General features: G+C 40.8%; 1 protein-coding gene across 1 annotated transcript in view; it reads right to left on the reverse strand.

The window, feature by feature from the left end:
- peli1b (pellino E3 ubiquitin protein ligase 1b) overlaps positions 1–7795 on the reverse strand; it is a 41631-nt gene extending 33836 nt beyond the window's left edge. Inside the window, exon 1 of the mRNA XM_034209918.1 lies at positions 7497–7795. The gene's annotated coding sequence lies outside the window, so the exon portion shown is untranslated. The remainder of the gene's footprint in view (positions 1–7496) is intronic.
- Positions 7796–20369: the final 12574 nt, after the last annotated feature.

A 20369-nucleotide genomic window follows, 5' to 3' on the forward strand; every position in this document is an offset into this window, starting at 1 on the left:
TGCCGTGGGGAAGTTGAGAGAGATGTGGCTTCAGCTGACTACTTTGCGACCACAACAGACCTATGGTCTAGCCCAGGGGTGCCCAACCAGTCGATCGCGAGATGTGTCTAAAAATAGAACAACAATATTCTGTTTTATCATTAATGTCCTGTAACATAATCTTCCTGTGCCAGAATAATGCACTTGAACGCATCAAAGCTTTGTGATTGGCCGGCGTCACCCCATGTGTCGGGGCGTGGCTGAGGGTCTTCAGTACAGGTGGCAATATTGTCACCTGCCTGCGCTCATCTCTGAAACCAGACCATGTAAACAGGCTGGTGTTTCTTGCGAACAATCTTTAAGAGATGACATGAGCAGCCCTACCAGCATTTGCCATGGTGGCCTAAACATTTTTATTTGGTCTTAAATTGTATTTATTGCATTTATTTCCTGTTACTTCTGGACCATGACGGTGGGCCAGCCTTCAACGTTTTGGAATATGTTGAATATGTTTTACCAACATGTTGGCTATATGTTAAGGAGTTTTCAGTAGGTTGTGACAGTGCACTGCAACATGTTTGATTTAATTTATTTTGGTCTAATTTATTTTTATTTATCATATTAATATATGTTTAGTATGGTTTTGGAAGTGTGCTCCAACATATTTGTTGATCTTGTTTATTGGTAAAATATTATTTGTTTTAAAGTTCAATAAATGGTCAATGAATAATCGTCAAAATAATCGTGATTATGATTTTTGCCATAATCGCACAGCCCTAGTTCAAAGTGATAAAGGAACAACATCACTTGATGGCCTTTGTCCACGTCTGGGACGTTTCTGCACCTGCCACTCTGCTTCTCAACACATTTCTGTCAGGAGACGATGGGTGTTTCTCAATGTCGGGGAAAGCTGCTCCAGAGCCACTATTTCAAGGATACTACGTCCTCGAGTGCCGCCGAAGGACTGTTCCAATGTCCAGGATAATTGGAATTCTACCGAGGCCGGCGTACTTCGTTGCGGGAAATTTCGAGGCTGCACATGTGTAGACTCTGCGGTCTTAAAATCCCCACAATGCTTTGCGCACGGACCAATTTCCAAAATCTCGGACAATGTAAGGCGGGGCCTCTCATCTGACGCACACCTGCACACCTGTTAGCCTGTTCCATTCTTCGTTTTCCGAGGCTAGGAGGTATTCTTGCCTCGCTTCTGAAGGAACTCACTCGGAGGTACATGTGCTACCAAGCAAGCCTCCTCGACACTGAGAAACACCCCCTGCTTCACCCCTAATCTGGTTGGCTTGTAAAACAGGAAGTACTTTCAGCCTCATCATCACAATGTATGTGCTTTAGTCACAGATTAAATATAATAAGACACAGTTGGCCCACCCTGCTACACTACTGACGTCATGTTACAGCATCACAGTACATTTAAACTGGCAAAGTTATTTTTGTCGTGTAGAAAAATCCCCAATCACACCTGCTTTCAGGGCAGACTGATTCATATAGCATGCATTGAAAACAAAACAAAAACAGATGACAACAAATGCCTTAATACTCGAGGAGGAGAATATTTACTTCAGATATTATTTTGAGAAGAGATTCATCTGCAAAATTATTTTAGTTATCATCGGTGGATTACTTTTTTCAATGAAGCTTAGCACAAGTTCAACCAGGAAGACCACCTTTACTCATTCATTCACATATTCCCAGTTTACTACTCTCTCTCCTCTCAATCAGTGATCGGGGGCGTCACTCACTTCGCCTCTATTCCCACAAGCCTATCATAGTTGTTAAACCTTTAAATCTGCTCTCTCCCCTTCCTCACAGTTGTCATCAGGCGACTCAACGCAGCCCTCCTCCCCCCTTCCACCTTCCAAATCCAGGGTCAAGCTTAAACCACTACTCTTCAGACCGACCTCCATCAATCCCTTCATGCTCCGACACCAGTGTCTAGACCCCAGGGGGGGATTCATCGGTTCGGATTTCCCCTCCCGAATGATACTCCCGCACAACGGGGTCTAATCGCCAAACACCATCCATGACATGCATCTTTGTATTCCCGGAAATACATATATATCGTTATATCAAAAGAAAACTTGTCTCTCCTGATTGAATTATTATATTCCATTATGACATGTCAGTGAAAATAAGGAAGTATTTTTAACCAAAAACATTTTATTTCACATCATTTTGGACCATTATTATAAAAAGCATTTTCCATTCTTTCTATGCGAAAGGGCCTAGGTGCTGCCCCTAAGCATTAGGAATAAAAAGTCGGCCCTTGACCATCAAATTCTAATTCAATCGAATTCATTTATCCTTTTGTTAATACGGAGGCCCGGACTGACAACCCAAAAACATGTGGCCTTGGCAGTTGCTGGCACAGAGGCATTGAAACTATAAAACTGCAAAATCATTAATGAAAGAAGTATATTTGAAAGTATTTGTATGGTTTCTCTTTCTTTAAGCCTTACCCAGTGGAGCTCTACAACTATAGACACTTTATATAGTTCCTCCAACATGTCAAAGCTCTTTTTGTGTCAGCACATCCCTGACATTAACTGACATGTTTTTTCCCACCAACTCCACCAACGTTCACAAATAAGGTTTCTATTCATAAATGCAGCTGGTTTACCGTTACAGTAATAAAGTCAAAGCCAAATAAGAACTGTGAACTCCCCAATAGCTTGTTTTGAAAAGGTGCTGAACGGCACCACTATGTTTCAGTTCCACCCCTCGCTCACTTCTCTGACTCAGGTATTGGCAGCACTTGAGTTACTTTAACAGACATAGCATAAAGGGAGAAAGGGAACAAATAAAACAGGCAGCGAGAGGAATTACAAATGCATTCTTCATTTGTATGGAACAAAATGGGTTACTATACTCACCCCTATGCATACATATACTACTTAAATAGCTCCTTAAATTAATAATGAATAGTCTCCTCTGAAGATAGAGACAGATGGTGTGATCAAGACGGAAGAAAGAGAAACGACTACGTTGTACAATCTGAATGCTGGGCACGTGTATTTGTACATGACTACAGTCCTTACATTACATGTTATTACTCTGAGGAGATCAGAATTTAATAATTTAAATGGCTTACAATAAACAGTTTTCTCTACAAACTGTGTTTACATAATTGATATGATAATGTCGACGTGTAGTGACCTACCTGATGATTTAATGCACGTACCTTTACACTGTTAGCACTAACATAAAACCTGATTCAGTGTCAGTCCAAATTTTTTTAATAATGATGCAGTTACTTTCCTTCATCTAATATCGAATCTCTCTCTTCCCCATTTTCTAAGACTCAATGAAGGGGCTATGTTACTGAAAGCTGCCCTCTCCTCCTCATGCAGATGACCAGGTTTTTAATATATGTTTCTCCCGTGTTATGATGTTGACTCTTATCAGAATGCATTAAGGCGTGTTGATACAAAACACAAGGAGAATTTCAGAAGGCAAGAATGCATGTAAGTCAATACAAAGACGCAAGAGGACACAAAGACTAAAGTCAGCTGCGAGTGAGTTGAAAATGCCAGAGCTCTAAGTTTCCAATTCATGAACATATGCGGACATAAAGAAAAAAAAGAGACCGCGTTGAGGAAGATACCAGAAAGAACTGGAGCTTATGGTGATATCAATCAGATTCTGAGCACACCTTGCTAGAAAGCCACCGCTAACATGTGCTACTGTTTGGGGGTGAATTATTACAGTCCTGGGGTCAAATGAACGCAGGTAAAGGAAGACATGCTCTGCCTGAAAACACCTACACCTAAACTCTCCTCCTGAACACAGGATAGGAAATGACTTGCACTACACATGGCTTGTTAGCCGAGCTTTGGGAAGCTGATTGATAACGGTTCTGACAGGAGATAATAAGATAATTGAACCGAGCACATGCTGCCTCTAACGCTGTGGAAAAAAGCTGGTGGTTTAATGCCCCCCTCTTCTTTCCTTCCCTACCTTGCAGAAACAAGGCCATAAAACCGTGCCCACTGTCTGACCCACTTTCCATGACAGACGTAATCTCCCTCCTCAAACGCCAGCCTGTTTACCAGCCCAGCGCAGAGTAAGCTGGAGCGGGAGGAGAATGTCAAGCTCTTCACACACAGCGGGGGGAAAGCTGCCGCTCAGCCGTGCCGAAGATTACACCCGCAGACCCTCGCCGAGCTGTTAAAACCACACACATGTGCACGCAAAAAGATAAATGCTATCAATTACTTAAAACAAAAGTCCCCCCTCGTGAGGAACATTCTCTTCCCATCATTAGGTTTTAAAGGGTGAAAACAAACACACGGCTGTTTGGCGTTGATTTGTTGGTTTGAATCTTACTCATACTCACTAAGCAGCAAGGTAACCACCAACTGCTGCCGTGACAGCTTTCATCTATTTCCATTCAATCAATTTGCCATAGACACAGGTTTACACAGCATGTACAATATAACAAGGTATATGTTTTCTTTCATTAGTATTAATGTTCTCAAAAATACCTGTCATTTATATCTCTAGAAATGACTTGTAGGCTAATTCACAATATGTATATAAGGCGCATTTGATCGTGGATTGAGGTGGCCTTGCGGAGTTATGAGTCTTTCAAAGGAAGTCAAGAAGAGTTGATGAGTTATGAAAACTATTAATACCAAAATCCTACATTGCAATTTGCAACCATTGCCCCATAGGACAGATTTTCCCATTCTGAAAATGGATAGATAAAATAATAATGCTACTGAAAGTAAACTCTTTAAAGAAATGTAAATATTAAAAGACATATTCATCAGACTTTTAAGTACTTTTTTAGTTATATAACAATATATCATCTGCAGGGTTTCAGGGTATATTAGATCTCAAAGCTTGCTGAGCATGTACAAGAACACCAAAAGCTTTTAATTTATTTAAAATACATCTATATATGTTTTTGGGTTCCTTGACATCAGTGATAGAGCATCCGGCCCGGCAGAGACTGGAGGCCTCGGTGTCCCCACAGACCGGGTTACTTAGGATGGGAGCAGCTCTGAGCCTCCATTAAGACATCAGAGCTCTGTGCGCTCCTGTCTGACACCATCAGCTCCGATTTCACACACACACACACACACACACACACACACACACACACACACACACACACACACACACACACACACACACACACACACACACACACACACACACACACACACACACACACACCACACACACACACACACACACACACACACAACACACACAACACACACACACACACACACACACACACACACACACACACACACACACACACACACACAGGCCTGCAGGCAACACACCCAAATGCAAATGCACAGACTCAAACATGTATGTGCATTGCAACACGGCAAACAATATGTCCCAAGAACTTCCCACTAAAGTTATCACCATTTATAGGACTTTAAGAATGCAGGCTTAAAATAGTCCGTACAAAAATATAATAAAGATTCTTCAGTCTTCTTTATAGGTATCTGTGTTTCAACTTGACTCTGGCATAGACTGACACCAGACTGAACTCACTGTTGTAGATCTGATATAGACCCTAGTGTAGCCTGATACACCAGTTGTGTTGTGCAGGAAGTTGATGTATCTCAAAGATTGGTGAAGTGGCAACTTAGTTGTGTCTTCTGTGTGTTTACTGTACTATGTGTTAAAAGTTCTAAATGTAGAATATTTTTCAAATAATAATAAGATCCTTAATCCACGATTTGGAGGAATTTTCTCCTGTTCGATTTTTACAACAACAAAAAAAGGGGTTAAAATGTGTTGAACTGACACACTCGATGTTATTATTCAAAAAATTGAAATGATGTCATTGTAATTTGTTTGTTTTCTACTTGGTTTACTTTAATTGTTTATATATATTTTTTAATCCTTGTGCTTTGTTTTAACTAGACATAACTGCAACTCACTTCTATGTTTAACATATTGTGATGTCATTATAATTGACATAATTCCTTTCCTTTAAAAGTATCCAAAAATATCTATATATCCATTTGTCTCACTCTCAGCAGCATTTGTATGGAGCAGTTGTAGGACTGAATATCAGTCTATATCAAAGTTTCAGTAATACAATCCTGTAAGCATTTACATTTGTCTACATACTGCTAGTCACTTCTACCATTAGGAAGTCCTACTACAAATCAGTCTGGTTGGGTTGGTTACAACTAAAAGAATGAAATGTACTGGCCACGCCATTGGCACCATGTCCTGATTAATCATCACATTGACAAGCAGACAATGGAAACAGGGCCTGGTGGGGCAGATGGAGTTAAAGCACGTCTGTCTCTACGGTGACATTTCCAACACAGGGAAGGGAAGTCAGAGAGATCCCTATCTGTAACATCACATCATGGCTTACCAGTACAGAGTGAACGAGACAGAGAGAAAGAGAAAGAGAAAGGGTGGAGGGTGGGAAAGGAAAAGAAAAAGAGGGGGAGGATGGGGGTAAGAGACACAGAGGCAGAATGAGATGGGAGATAGAGAAACAAGGGAGGGGAGGGAAGTCATTAACTGGCAATCAAGCCCGGATAATGGCAAGAGTCCGTGCATTTGCTTAATTCCTTATCAGGCAATGTTGCCTTTTCCACTCAAACCCCCCCTCTCCCTGTGACAGGTCAGCATGCAGACTGGAAGTTATGCTGTAATACCTGCATCTTTAAACACACACACACACACACACACACACACACACACACACACACACACACACACACACACACACACACACACACACACACACACACACACACACACACACACACACACACACATCTTTATAGAGCTTCGGTGCAGAGGAGGGAGAAGTACTCAGATTGTAGGAATACTCTGTTACAAGTAAAAGTCCTGCATTCAAAATGTTACTCAATTACAAATATATAAGCATCGAAATACACTAAAAGTACCAAAAGTAAAAGTACTCATTATGCCGATTGGCCCATTGTACAATCATTATATGTTGTCATTATAATCTTTGATCATTGATGTATTAATGTATTTATCTGGTAAAGTTGCAGCTTGTTTTAATTATTTTATTTACTACAGGGTAGCTTGGGAATGTTACTCCAGGTGTGACGAAAGTCTGATTTAAGTGTTGATTATATTTCACATTATTAATTCAAATCTGCAAAGTAACTGAATATATTAATAAATGTAGTGGGTTAGAAGAACAAAATCTCTGGTACAGTACTTGAGTACATGTACTTAGTTACTTTCCACCACTGTGCATGAGTATGTGTAGGACACCTGACAGAGATCTGCAGCGGCATCGCTTACATTACAAGCAATGTGATAGTGTAACTAGGGTGCATTGCATTATGAAATGAAGTATAGGAGCGTTAATAAACGGTCAGTTACTGGTCTTACAGCCGTTGGCAGGACAACGCAGGTGACGGTTAATTACAAGGAACGTTAACAAGGTTGCTAGGGCTGAATTAGCCCACTAACGGTCGTGTTTAGCCGTTGATGTGATTAATTAAAATAGTCAGGTGTAAACATGTACTCACTGCGATAGAAATGATGAAGTCCTTTTGTTGTCTTCAGTGCTGCTAGCTTCTCCAGATGCAACTTGCTGAGGTTAGCAATCTAGCTAAGGCTCCACCGGCTTAAACAAAAAGGGAAATTTCTTCTTAATTTCTCCGCTCTACAGTGGTTTTTCAAAAAAATAAATAAAGAAAACCCGGTAAAAATGGAAGCAGAATAGGTGTTTTTTTCGTTGTCCTCTTCCCCTGCAGTTATGAGTTGTAGAGGCTTAAGACAGAATATCCTCGCTGCTGTATTTTAAATGACAGGCTCTCCGCGGTGTGCTGTCCTTTGTTGTGAGCATCTCAACGTAAACACCGAGCAGAGCAGCTCTCTGGCTCCGAGCGTACGCTGGAGGTGGAGACAGCGTCACCGCAAAGCATTCTGGGATGTGTAGTTTTACTCGATACCAGACGCATGACTCAATTACAGGTAAACAGTTATTCAGGCAATGCAAGTTTATTTATAAAACACATTTCAACACGAGGAAATTTAAAGGGCTTAGTAGAAAAAACACACTAAAGTATTAAGATTAAGTCTGCACCTCACACTGTTCAAATTGTATTATTTATTCCCCAAAATGTTTGTAATTTTGTATGTTTCCATCAGAATGTATATTCAAATAACTACATTAATTTAAATGTACTAAATGTCAACTGTTTCAAATCTACTTGTATAAGATGGCATAGCTTACTTAATTCTCAGAGGGGAAACTATATAGTTATTTGGTCATGAAAAAAGCAAAATACATATAAATCAGACCATGTAAAACAGAAAACATACGTAAAGCATCAAAGTTATTTCTTAATGTAATAAAACTCTACAAAATACAATTAAGTAGCTGATTAGCATTAAAGCAAACATATATAGCCTACTTGGTACTTTATGAATAATCTCATTCTACATTCTGGATATGGTTTAATCTTAAAATGTGCAAAGTAATATGCAGCTTTGAGATAGAAAGTAGGCCTACATTTAGAGTAAAAATATGGAGTAAATTCAGAATTATAAAATAAAATGTTACTCAAAGTTAAGTGAGTGTTAAACCTCAAGGCCCCAGAACTTGAGTAAAGATTTTCTGGCAGTGCACCTCTGTATGAAATCAATGATCACATCTGTCCACCACACAGAGTTTTGATGTGACACCCAGCAGACGGCCGTGTGAACTCACCTTGAACACCAACAAAACGTGCCTGCTTCATCGCCTCCACGTTTAACTTTGATGTGAATCTGAGAGATTCAGACTCCACAGACAAGCGTGACTCTCTCCTTCATGTGCCCTTTCATGCTCACTTTCATTCGAAACACCTGACATACCATGAGTGCTTACATGTTCAGCCTGGCTGGGCCACACTGGCATAAAATCAAGGGTGAACGGTTTGTGTTTCTGCCACCTCTATCTGTATATGTATGTGTTAAAAATGCTGCATGCTGTAAACAAACAGGTGTGTTGGAGCTAGTATTTTATAGAAATTGTTATTTAGTTTGTTTTAGAATCTACTTTATATAATTCCTGGTGATACAACATCGGATTTATATTGATCTATCAGTGTACTACGTTTATTGGACAAAATAGGGCATATTGTGCAGCACCTGGACTATAGCCTGCATAAGATATAGCATGTCTGATGAAACTGCAGCAAACTTAAAGGTGGGGTATGTAATTTTGGAGAAACCAGCTCGAGTGCGCTAGAATTTGAAAATACACAGCCGGAAAAAATCTGCCACTTCCTTACAGAGCCCCTCCTCCAACACACACGAATGCACACATGACCAATGAGGGCACGAGATAAGTTTGTGCACAGATGGAAGGCTGACAGGCAGGTAGGCCATCCAGTTACTTTAGCCGGGCCGGCTCAGATGATTGGTCGTGCTTTTTACAGCGCCACGGCTTCCACAGATAATTTTTTTAAATGTATTTATTGTTAAAGCATTTAATATTGCTATCGGGATGTTAAGAGCATTCCATGGAATATAACAACAAGTGTTTCTGAAATAAATTACATACCCCACCTTTAACTGATCAAAATTCTCCACCGTCTTAATGTTAGTAAATCCTTGAAAATGTCCTTCATCTACACCTGGATTCAGATCCACTCAAAGAACTGATCACATGTTCTTGACCTAAAACACTGATGTTCCAACAAATGTCTTTTAAATCTGTTTACGAGTTCATAAAATAGCCTTGAGATAGTCGACACAAAAAACTGACTACAAACCGCTTGAGCTTCACTCTGTTCAAGTCCAACAAATACACTCTTTATTTGTACATGTTTTGTGCACTGGGAGAACACAGTCACAGAAATTGGAGCGCTTTGTGGTTACAGCAGTTTCTTCTTGGCGTTTTACTCAAGGAACTTTGTTGCATGTTCCGTGTTTTATATTAACCCTGTACACCGTTTTAAGCTTTATCCCCCGAAAAATAATAAATACATCACATGGTCTTTCCATCACTGTCATATCAGACAGTAGAGTCACATAATACAAACACAAAACCTGAACATGAGCAATAGAGCCCCTTTAATAGTGAATACATGTAGAAAGAAACCTTTAAAAAAAAGCATCCAATGCATCATATCACAGATGACAAGTATACAATGTTATGAAGAAGTTTCACAGCTGTGGGCACAGAAGATGTTTTAAATCATTCGTATGAAATTACCTCTCTCTTCCAAAGTAAGTGAATCCGTCCCAGATGTGGAGCAAACAAAATCCTTACAGATCCAGCTGTGTGTATATAATCTCTGGAACATCAGTTTTACCAGACGACCTCCTGTTTGTGAGAGTATGTGTGTTTGTGTGTCTGTGTGTGTAGGATACAACTATTTCACGGTGAGAATGAGTGGAAAATCCAGTAAGGCCATGGACAGATTAAATTAAATGTAGCTTCCCAGATGCTGATCACTCACACTCACGTATGCACACACAGACAGACTTATTTTTACACTACCGAGATGCTGTAAAACACATTTGCCAATAAAACACACGCCTGCTGCTCTGCTGAACACCAGGAGTGAAAGAAGACTGACTTTACACACTTCAGAAACATATGAGACCATGTGTGTCTGTACATATGCACACACACACACACACACACACACACACACACACACACACACACACACACACACACACACACACACACACACACACACACACACACACACACACCTTACATAATCTTTGCACACATTTCTGTGTTAGAACCCTCCTGTTTACGTTGCTACGGTGACAACATCAACACCTCAGCTGGGCTGAAGGCTGCAGACACACCTTCTTTTGATCCCCCGCTTCACCTCGCCGCTGATGGATGTTTTGACAAGTGCTTCTCTTTCCAAGAGCCAATGGGCTGCACTCCTGTGTGAAGCGTTAGCAATTACCTCAAAGTAGAGTAAATAAAGTGCCATATAAAGACATGTAAGATATTGAAATAAAGTCGAAACACAAAGACAACTTGAAGATGACAAGTATAACAAAAGATGAAAGTATAAATACTGTCCTGTTGTGTTTTTGCTGTCAAAGACACAATAGGAACTATTTTTGGAATGGGAGTAATTCGTCGTGCGCACCTAATGAATTCCTTCACATGCAGCTTTGCAAAGTGAAGGAAATCACTTTTATTGAAGATGCTCGCAAACATAGTTTGGAATCACTGTTTATTTTCTTACTTTCTTAATTAAACTCATTATGAAATTTGAATTTTAGTTTTACGAAGTTCATCTTAATGTATTTTGTCATCACTTTGATTCCAAAACATTGGAACTCATTTTTGGGACCAGAAGAAGAGTTTAATTTGCACTGCAGCCGGCCGCAGAAGTCTGCAATAAAGCTGAATATGATCGTTAAAATATTCAAATCGACACTGGGAACACAGATGGAAATACAGTCTCTCGGCCTGGGATAGTGTTAAAGCTCTGCTGCTGAAGGCTGATTGAAATAGAGATGAAAAGTTGCTTTTGCGTGCAGAGGATTATTGGATTCATTATGTCTGAGTTTCATCCTCAAAATACTGCAGGTTTACATATTTTCATAGCTCAGTGTTAACAGAAGTTTAAGCCTTTGGCAAACAATGTGGAGCAAGTATTGCAGGTTTTTAGTTTGACAGGAAGCAGCGCCGCCACTGAATGTTTTCTCAGATTGAACTTTGACCTCAGGATTATAAAACAGTATGTTCTGCAACCAAAGCACCTCCAACTTTTAGAAGAAAAAAAACCAAAGCAGCTCATTTTCTCCGAATGTTTGGCTTTTTTTGGATCCTCACACACACAGATGTACTTTTGATCAGACCACTTAACTTGATATGTGTCTTCAATATGACGTGTGTGTGTGTGTGTGTGTGTGTGTGTGTGTGTGTGTGTGTGTGTGTGTGTGTGTGTGTGTGTGTGTGTGTGTGTGTGTGTGTGTGTGTGTGTGTGTGTGTGTGGCTGCTGAGGGCAGACTGTTCTTGGCCAGCTTTTTATCTTTGTTGTTGTTGTTGTCGTGCAATAAGACTGAAAACATAGCAACAGCTGGGCTGGAGTCAGGATGGCTGCGAGGAGAAGTCTTCGCTGGTGTGACAGGATTATGTGATAGAAACATGCTGTGCTCATGCGTACCCAAATATTAAATAACACTACTGTCCCGTGTTTGAGGGGCCGGGCCGAGCGCTGTTGTCATGCTGCCATGGTGACAGTAACCATGCACGGGATAATGTTTACAGAATGTTTAGCATATCACAAAGCAAGCACATAGTGAGTGTGTGTGTGTGTGTGTGTGTGTGTGTGTGTGTGTGTGTGTGTGTGTGTGTGTGTGTGTGTGTGTGTGTGTGTGTGTGTGTGTGTGTGTGTGTGTGTGTGTGTGTGTGATGAGGAAGATACGTGATCTGTACATAGATTGCAGTATTTACTGTACTGAAATCAGAGGCGGAAGAAGTACTGAGAAGTTGGCTTGAGTAAAAGTAGAAGTGTAAAAGTACTCTGTTACGTTAAACTGCATTTAAAATCGTACTAGTAAGTAAAAGTATAGGCTTTTTATTCTGCACAATGAATTTCAGAATCCCATTAAAATATTAGTAGATTATGCGTTTTTTTAAATAAATGTAATGTGATCATCAATTTAATTTGCAGCTGGTGAAGGTGAGATGGTTTTTATTATTTCACATAGCCTACTGCTAGGTAAATACCCATACAAATGTCAAATCACTTATAATATTAATCATTTATGTAATTATAGCCTTCAGATAAGTCAATTGCGTTAGAAAGTGCAGTAATAACCTGTGAGAGATAGTGGAGAAGAAGTATAAAGTACCATAACCTGGAAATACTCTCTCAAAATACTCTCAGCAATATTCCACCACTGACAGCAATATGCTGCAGATGTTGTAGTTGTGAAGGACACTCTGTTCACGGTAACATCGTTGCTCAATCGTACTTAGAAAAGTTGAAATATTTTCTAAGCTTTCCAAACCTGCACCTGCCTGCACTTTTCTTTAGACAATTGCAGGCTACGGATGATATTTGGCAACCCAGGATTAACCTAGGTCGTAAACTGGTTGTGAGAAAATAAACATGCCAAGACAAGAGGAAGACAACTGGCGAGATGTTTTTCCATTTCAGCTGTTAGACGCCCAGCTGGCTGAGCAGCTAACACCAGATGAACTGTTCTACAGCAAAGACGATCCCAAACATTCAGGTTCAGCTGTTTGGAAAATGCATTGTTAGCATTCGCAATCTTGCTCTTTCTGGAAAAAAATGCATTTCCAGGTTTCTATTTTTACTTTTTTTCATTCTAGCTAAACAGCCAGCGATGTCACTATTGGTCTGTTGGTTTGGTTCTGACTTAATATCTCTACATCTGCTGGCTGGATTGCGATTTAGGGCCAAGAGGTTAAATCCTACTCACTCTGATAAACTGAATCTACCTCTAGTGCCACCAGATGGTCAAAATGTGTTCTTTTTGGGGGACATTTTTTCCCACATGTCCCCATGGACTAGCAAAATGTATTTTAGACATTTGTGGTTTCAGTCCACAAATGTCTAAGATAACTTAGACATGATACTGTATATCCTAATGACTCTGCCTCCTGCACCACCTTGCACACACATTTGTCTTGAAATAAATGTCTCGTGAACTATTGAATAGAAAATAGAAATGCATTACAAATACATCAGAAGGTTAAAAGCAATTTGGTGTGCTATGGAGCATTCGTATACCCCATGCCCATTTGCAAGATGAAATCAACTAATAACTATTGTTTAAACATGTGTGCAAAGATTTGTGAGTTGTTTTGTATAGTAAAGTCCTGAAATGCATTTTTATTTGAAATAATGACAATAATAATTTGAAAATGACTACACGCAATGCAAAATGGCTTACTTATTGTCGATTGAAGTAAAAAAAAAAAGATGTGACATTGATTTTGAGAGCGATGATCCCAACTAAGTTTTAATTCTTGCCAATTACAATCTACCATACCAATTTATAAAAAACGATATAGTCAAATGTCCTAGTTAGCAGGTGACACATCTTCACTCAGTTATTCCAACACCGTATTTGACAGATTTAATAACCCTGTTTTCTCTGAATCCCTTCTATGATTCCAACAGATGAAGCATGAAAACCTGAAACATCTCCAGCAGCAGCTCAGTCTCTGCAGCGAGGTGATAATGACATTTCAGACCTGGAGCTGCTGGTCCACAGATCAAACACAAGCAGCCGGTCCTCCAGGGAGCTTTTCTCTGTAATGATGCTGGTGATGTAGTGGCAAATTGAAAAAGGTGGGTGAGCTGTAATGGACTGCAGGAGCAGGCTGTCCACTGAAGGCCGGAGATAACAGGAACTGCTCTGGGATTGGTTGGATGTTGGTCAAAAAGCAATGAAAGTGAATGATGAGGAAAATGTCCTGTCTCCAGTGGTGGCCGGCCCATAGGGGCTCTAGGGGCGCCGCCCCCCCTCTTCCCACATTACAAATAAAAAACAATATATATTTAAAAAAAAAATTTTTTATTTTAATAAACAAGGTAAATATTATATAATTGGCATCAGTAAAATGTATAATCTACAATAAAATCTCGTTTAAAATTGTGTTACGATGTCTAAAGTTACTGATAAGTCACATGTTTCCTGCCTGGCCTTGCCCGTGTATCATTACCCTCTCTCGTCTGGGCCTTATACATCCATGGTCTGGGCGCTATGCACAGCGCCCAGACGAGAGTGCAGCAAGTGCAGCAGAAGCCAACTGTCGCTATCTTTAAACTATGCTGCCGAAACATAATTTCAGCCAATCAGCGTCGTCAAATCTGATGGTCACAGGGCGCCTACGTCAGCGCCTGGTGCAGTCTGTGAGTTATTTGGACTCGTATCCAAGGAGACAAAACAGGAAGCTGTCATACACTCTGAATGAAAAAAATTTACCGGGGGAACATCCCCCGGAGCCCCCTAGTATTGTTTGGTCACCATTTCCACAGCCCCACCTAAAATATTTTCCACCAGCAGACACTGCCTGTCTCTATTTGTGTCCTTAAACAAGGCATTTAGTGCAGAACTGCTAAAGTAGCTGGCGATTCGCAGCAAAGTGATTTTATAATGTAACATGCAATATACTTCAAATACAAATATTATTAAAAAAAGCAAGTAATTTATTAATATCCTGAGCAAAGATCTAAAACAGGATAGGCGAATTTAAGTGTGGATCCCAAAAGAAAGCATATAATCAACAATATCATTGTGAACCAAATCATGAAATCGATAACTTACCTTAACACTAAATGATAATACAATATATAACTTTTTACATAAAGAAAATATATAATTTAATGAATGTAATATTTGTTGTTTCGTACGGGTACTTGTTAATGTTGTTGTGTTTTGTGAAATGTTATAGTGTTTTGACCTTCAAGGCCACCGTAAGATACCTAGATAAGGCATATACTATTCAACCATATTATAGTAAACCAATACATGAAGTACTTTACCATACCATACTTTATGCGTCTGGTTTTTGTACTTTTGCTGCTATGATAACACATTTTTTCCACTTTGTGAGATCAATATTGTCAACTTATTTTTTCATTATCATGCAGAGGATCCTTCCTGATGTTCTTCTTTTCTTCATTTGTAATGCTCCAGCGTCTGTTCGGCGCCTAAAATAAAAAAAAGATGTAATCCTTCAAAGGGAATGTAAAGCATTCATTTGGTCAGAGTCGGTTGGTCCCAGTTGAGAGGATAAAATCATCCCACAAACACTGTAAATCAGCATTCATTGCCACATTTACAACCAATGGTCCTGCTCTGTGCTCCTCTGAGCTGAGACAGCAGTTCACTCGAAGCCAGTTTTAATCTCAACTTTTCCAGAACAATAAATTATGGAAATTGTTGTAAATATAATCACATGCCGTGTTGCAGAATGATTGGGGGAAATGTGAACCAGATGTAGACAGCGTTAACTCTAAATGTTACTGGAAATCTCCATTAATTAAAGTTTGAGCAACATCTGGATCTGGATCTCATCAACACAGAATCTTCTCTGCCTTGTTTGATCAATCCTGTCCTCTTCTGACTCGCATGATTACACTTTAATGGATCATCTTGTACATTGTGTCCATATCGGGTAACATATAGGGCGTCAGGAACACACTGTGTAGTCCTGAAAGACTCAGGGTGTCCCTGCTCGTAATTACAGAGCCGCTGACTGTAATTAGTTATGGTGTCGTCACTAAGCGCAACACACACTGTAATTGTCTGTAAAACATCCTCTCATTTCACACTGATCTGGAGGAGGAGCGTTTTAATAGCAGCCTGTCAGAGAGGCCTTTATCTATTTTCCAATGGATGCATTATGAGGTGTACCATGGCCTTTTTTAAAATGTGTACAGAAGATGATAAACGGTTAACACACACAAAAGAAGATTGCTCTGGGATTTTCACAACAGTAACTGTACTCGTGTGCTTGAGATTAGGCGTTGTTGTGTGTACTAACAGGTTAAGGTTGATGACATTTCTAACTATAAATATATTTTAAGGCTGATCAAATTCTGTGAAAATACACAAACAATTAATTGAGCATGTCACCATCCATTCAAATGTTTCATAGAACTAATTTGTTGTAGTTTTTTGGGGGAAATCGAGCTATTTATGTATTAATAATAATCAGGAATCAATGTTGTGAGAGCTACAGACACGGCCAGAGAGTTTTGAGGGGCAGCTTCTTATGAGATTTGTTGACAAAAACATAAAATAAAGATCAGTCAGATTTTGGCGATGCCACAGTCAGAAGGTTGTGGGTTTGATCCCAGCCCGTGCAGTCGACATGTCGATGTATCCTTGGGCAAGATACTGAACCCTGAGGTGCTCCTAATTGCCAACGGTGTGTGAGTGTGTGTGAGCGTGTGTGAGTGTGTGAATGTTAGCTTCCCTAGAACAAGTGGTACTGCTCTGTGTGAATGACTCGTAGTATGTTAAGCTATCTGAGGGGTCAAAAATACCTGATAAAGAGAGATATAAGTACAGTCCATTCACCATTTTTGCAATCCAAAATGTTTATCCGTTTAATTTATTTATAGTGAAGCCAAAAGACTAACTGGATTTCAATTCAGTTCAGCTTATTCTTACAAAATTATGTTTTGCTGCAGTACTTGATCAATAACATTTTTACCATGAAATACCTGCTAAACACACCAAAAGCCGAAAAGACAAAAGAGTTCAAACATCTTCAGCAGTAAGGGGTCCAACATTGCCAGAAGAAAAGTATGAAACTGAGATAAGTTAACCTTTTTACCTTCAGCTATTCAAACATTGAAACTTTATTAACTCAGGTTTTTTCTTCACAAACAAATACAGACCTCAATTTAAACACACTCGTACACACTCACTGTTTCTGTGAACAAACACCACAAGAAGTATTTGCATACAGAGACTCATTACCCCCATAAAACACATGGAATAACCACAACACACACACACACACACACACACACACACACACACACACACACACACACACACACACACACACACACACACACACACACACACACACACACACACACACACACACACACACACACACACACACACCACACACACACACACACACACACAGTTCAAACAGACAACAGGAGAGTATATACAGGAGGCAGCGAGGTCATCACTGTCCCCATGGCAACAGGCAACACAGTGATGCAAGCCATCATGATGTCATTGAATACATCTGTGGTGGCCTGCGGGTGTTGTTGTAACCGCAGGAATTGTGGGGGATTTTGTGCTCTTGGTATTGAGTCAGATCTGGCAGCACTGAGAGAGGCAGAACGACGAGACAAAGGGAGGATTTCTCAACCAGGTTTATTCTCTCAAAACACATGAAAATAATTTCCTGAGTGTACGCCTGCAGGTGATTGGCCTCTGGCAGAGACGCGCGACATGTGGATTCAGAACGTCGCTGCTTTGGCTATTAGAGCATGCGCTAAGACTCACACAGATTTTTCCCAAGTGATGGCTTGCGTACATAGCCCAACAGAAACTGTCCCAGAATTTATCCAGCGTTTCATGACAGTGTGGGATAATAATGCGGGCATTAAAAGGGAGGGCAATGATTTGTTCGCCATACAGAGCTTGTTACATAACTTAATCCCAGAGACAGCTCAAGCCTACATGATGGCGACTCCTGACTGGCAAGTTAAAACCTGGAAACTCACGATAGCCACAATGCGTGCCCTGCATAGGAGCCAGATATTTCTGACCCCCAGAATTGCCCAGCTGCTGCAACAATTGCCTCAAAATACACAGGCTTATCAGGGTGCGGATAACTCCCAGCAGTTTCAGGGACAAAACCGCACACAGCAGTATCAAAATCAGGGAACATCACAGGGTTATCAAAACAAGAGCAGATAGCAGCAGAACAAAAATTCCAAAAAGTTGATGTTCCATGTCATGTTTGCGGTGCAACGGACCACTGGGCGGGGCAATGCGAAAAGAGATGGGGAGCTCAGCAGAACATACAATCCTTGCCTGCTCTCCCCCAGCCCCCCGGCATCCCGCATTATTGCCGCCCCCACACTATGACAGACAGGCTCAACATGGGCAAAACGGTCAGCAAAGTGGATTTAATAGAAGATAGGGGTACCATGGAGAAATAGGATCAGATTCACAGCATTTCCCCATTCAAGCAGCAACAATTCGCCTTTCCAATAACCCGCGTGAAGATCCGGTTATGCCCGTTGATTTTAGTGGTACGGCTGTAGATATTTTGATTGACAGTGGAGCCACATTGTCTGCAGTATACGTACTAAGGAGAAAGTGTGTGAAGCAACTAATGATTTTGTTACAACAATGGGCGTTTCTGGCATTCCTAGGTCCGAGCCCATTTCAGAGAGTACTAATGTTTCAATCGATGGGTCAAATGTGCAACACTCTTTCATTATTTCAGATGGAAGTCCTATTCATTTAATGGGCAGAGACTTACTTTGTAAGTTACAGGCAACAATACATTGCACTCCAGATGGATTGTTTTTGACTTCCTGACAGCAAAGTCTATCAAGCTGTCCAATTCATTCAATCATCTCAAGACAACCTTTATTGTTGGTCATTTCCAGATTTCAACATGATTTCTGTTTTCTCCACAACAGGGATTCAGAAAATTGCTAGCATTTCCCCTGTGTGTGCTTCCTTAATGTCTCTTATGCGGCCTGTGTTGAATTGTCACTGCACAGCTGCTTTTAACCCGTCAGATGACTATGCGCTATCAGTAAGAGGTTTTTGCAACAGCTCAGATCAGTTGGAATGCGAGCAGTTTTTGTTTTTAGGACCACAAGGATGTGCGTTGCCTCTTAGGCTCACACCCCCACAGCAGGCTCTTCTAGCTGTAGAAACTATCCCTCACGTCACACTAGCTGTCACTCCAGGCAGTAGTCCTAAGGAGGTGGGGGCTATGGCAGCCCACTGCCATGCTCGGCTGGGAGCTGCAACAGCTTCTCTCCCTCACACACACACACCTAATCTAATTAACCTCGGGGAGGAACACTACATGCTGCGTCTCCCGGAGCCCATTCCTCTCCCCCAAAGCGCATTTCTTCACTTACAACCACCTCCTCTCACAGAATATGGACCCCCTTCGGACTTCTCTGAGGTTCCAGCCACATTATGGGCCAAGCATAAGAATCATGTGGGGTTTGTTAGTTCAGCCGCTCCACACAGTGACACTTAAAGCCAATGCCAGATTGCCAGCTATCAGACAGTACAATTTACCCCATAGAGCCATTTTTGGAATTGAAGGAGTCATCCAATCTCTGCTCGATCAGGGCGTATTAATCTACATGACCAGTCCGTGTAATACTCCAATTCTACCCATACCTAAGCACAATCGCCCTGATGAGTGGCGTTTTGTCCAAGATTTGCAAGCTATTAACGCTATTGTCATTCCGACAGCTCCTATAGTGCCTGACACTAATTCGATCCTTGCTTCTCTGCCCCCAGACTCTAAGTACTACACAGTGATTGACTTATGTTCAGCATTTTTCTCTATTCCTTTGCATCCAGAAAGCTAGTATCTGTTTGCATTTACATTCAGAGGTAAACAAATCACATACACGCGCCTCCCACAGGGGTTTGTTGAATCGCCTACTGTGTACGCAGCAGATGTTAAAAGAGACCTGGACACTTTGGTCCTTACAGGGGGTAGCACCCTCCTTCAGTATGCTGATGACCTGTTGATTGCGTCCCCTAACAAAGACGCCTGTCGCATCGACTCCATTCTGCTCATGAAAAGACTTTCTGAATGCGGACACAGAGCATCCCTGGCCAAGTTGCAATACTGCCAGACTGAGGTCACGTATTTGGGTCACATTCTGAGAGATGGACACCGCCTCCTCTCACCTGCGAGAGTC

This window comes from Gymnodraco acuticeps, unplaced genomic scaffold (assembly GCF_902827175.1).
Source record: "Gymnodraco acuticeps unplaced genomic scaffold, fGymAcu1.1, whole genome shotgun sequence".
NCBI classification, from domain to species: Eukaryota; Metazoa; Chordata; class Actinopteri; order Perciformes; family Bathydraconidae; genus Gymnodraco; species Gymnodraco acuticeps.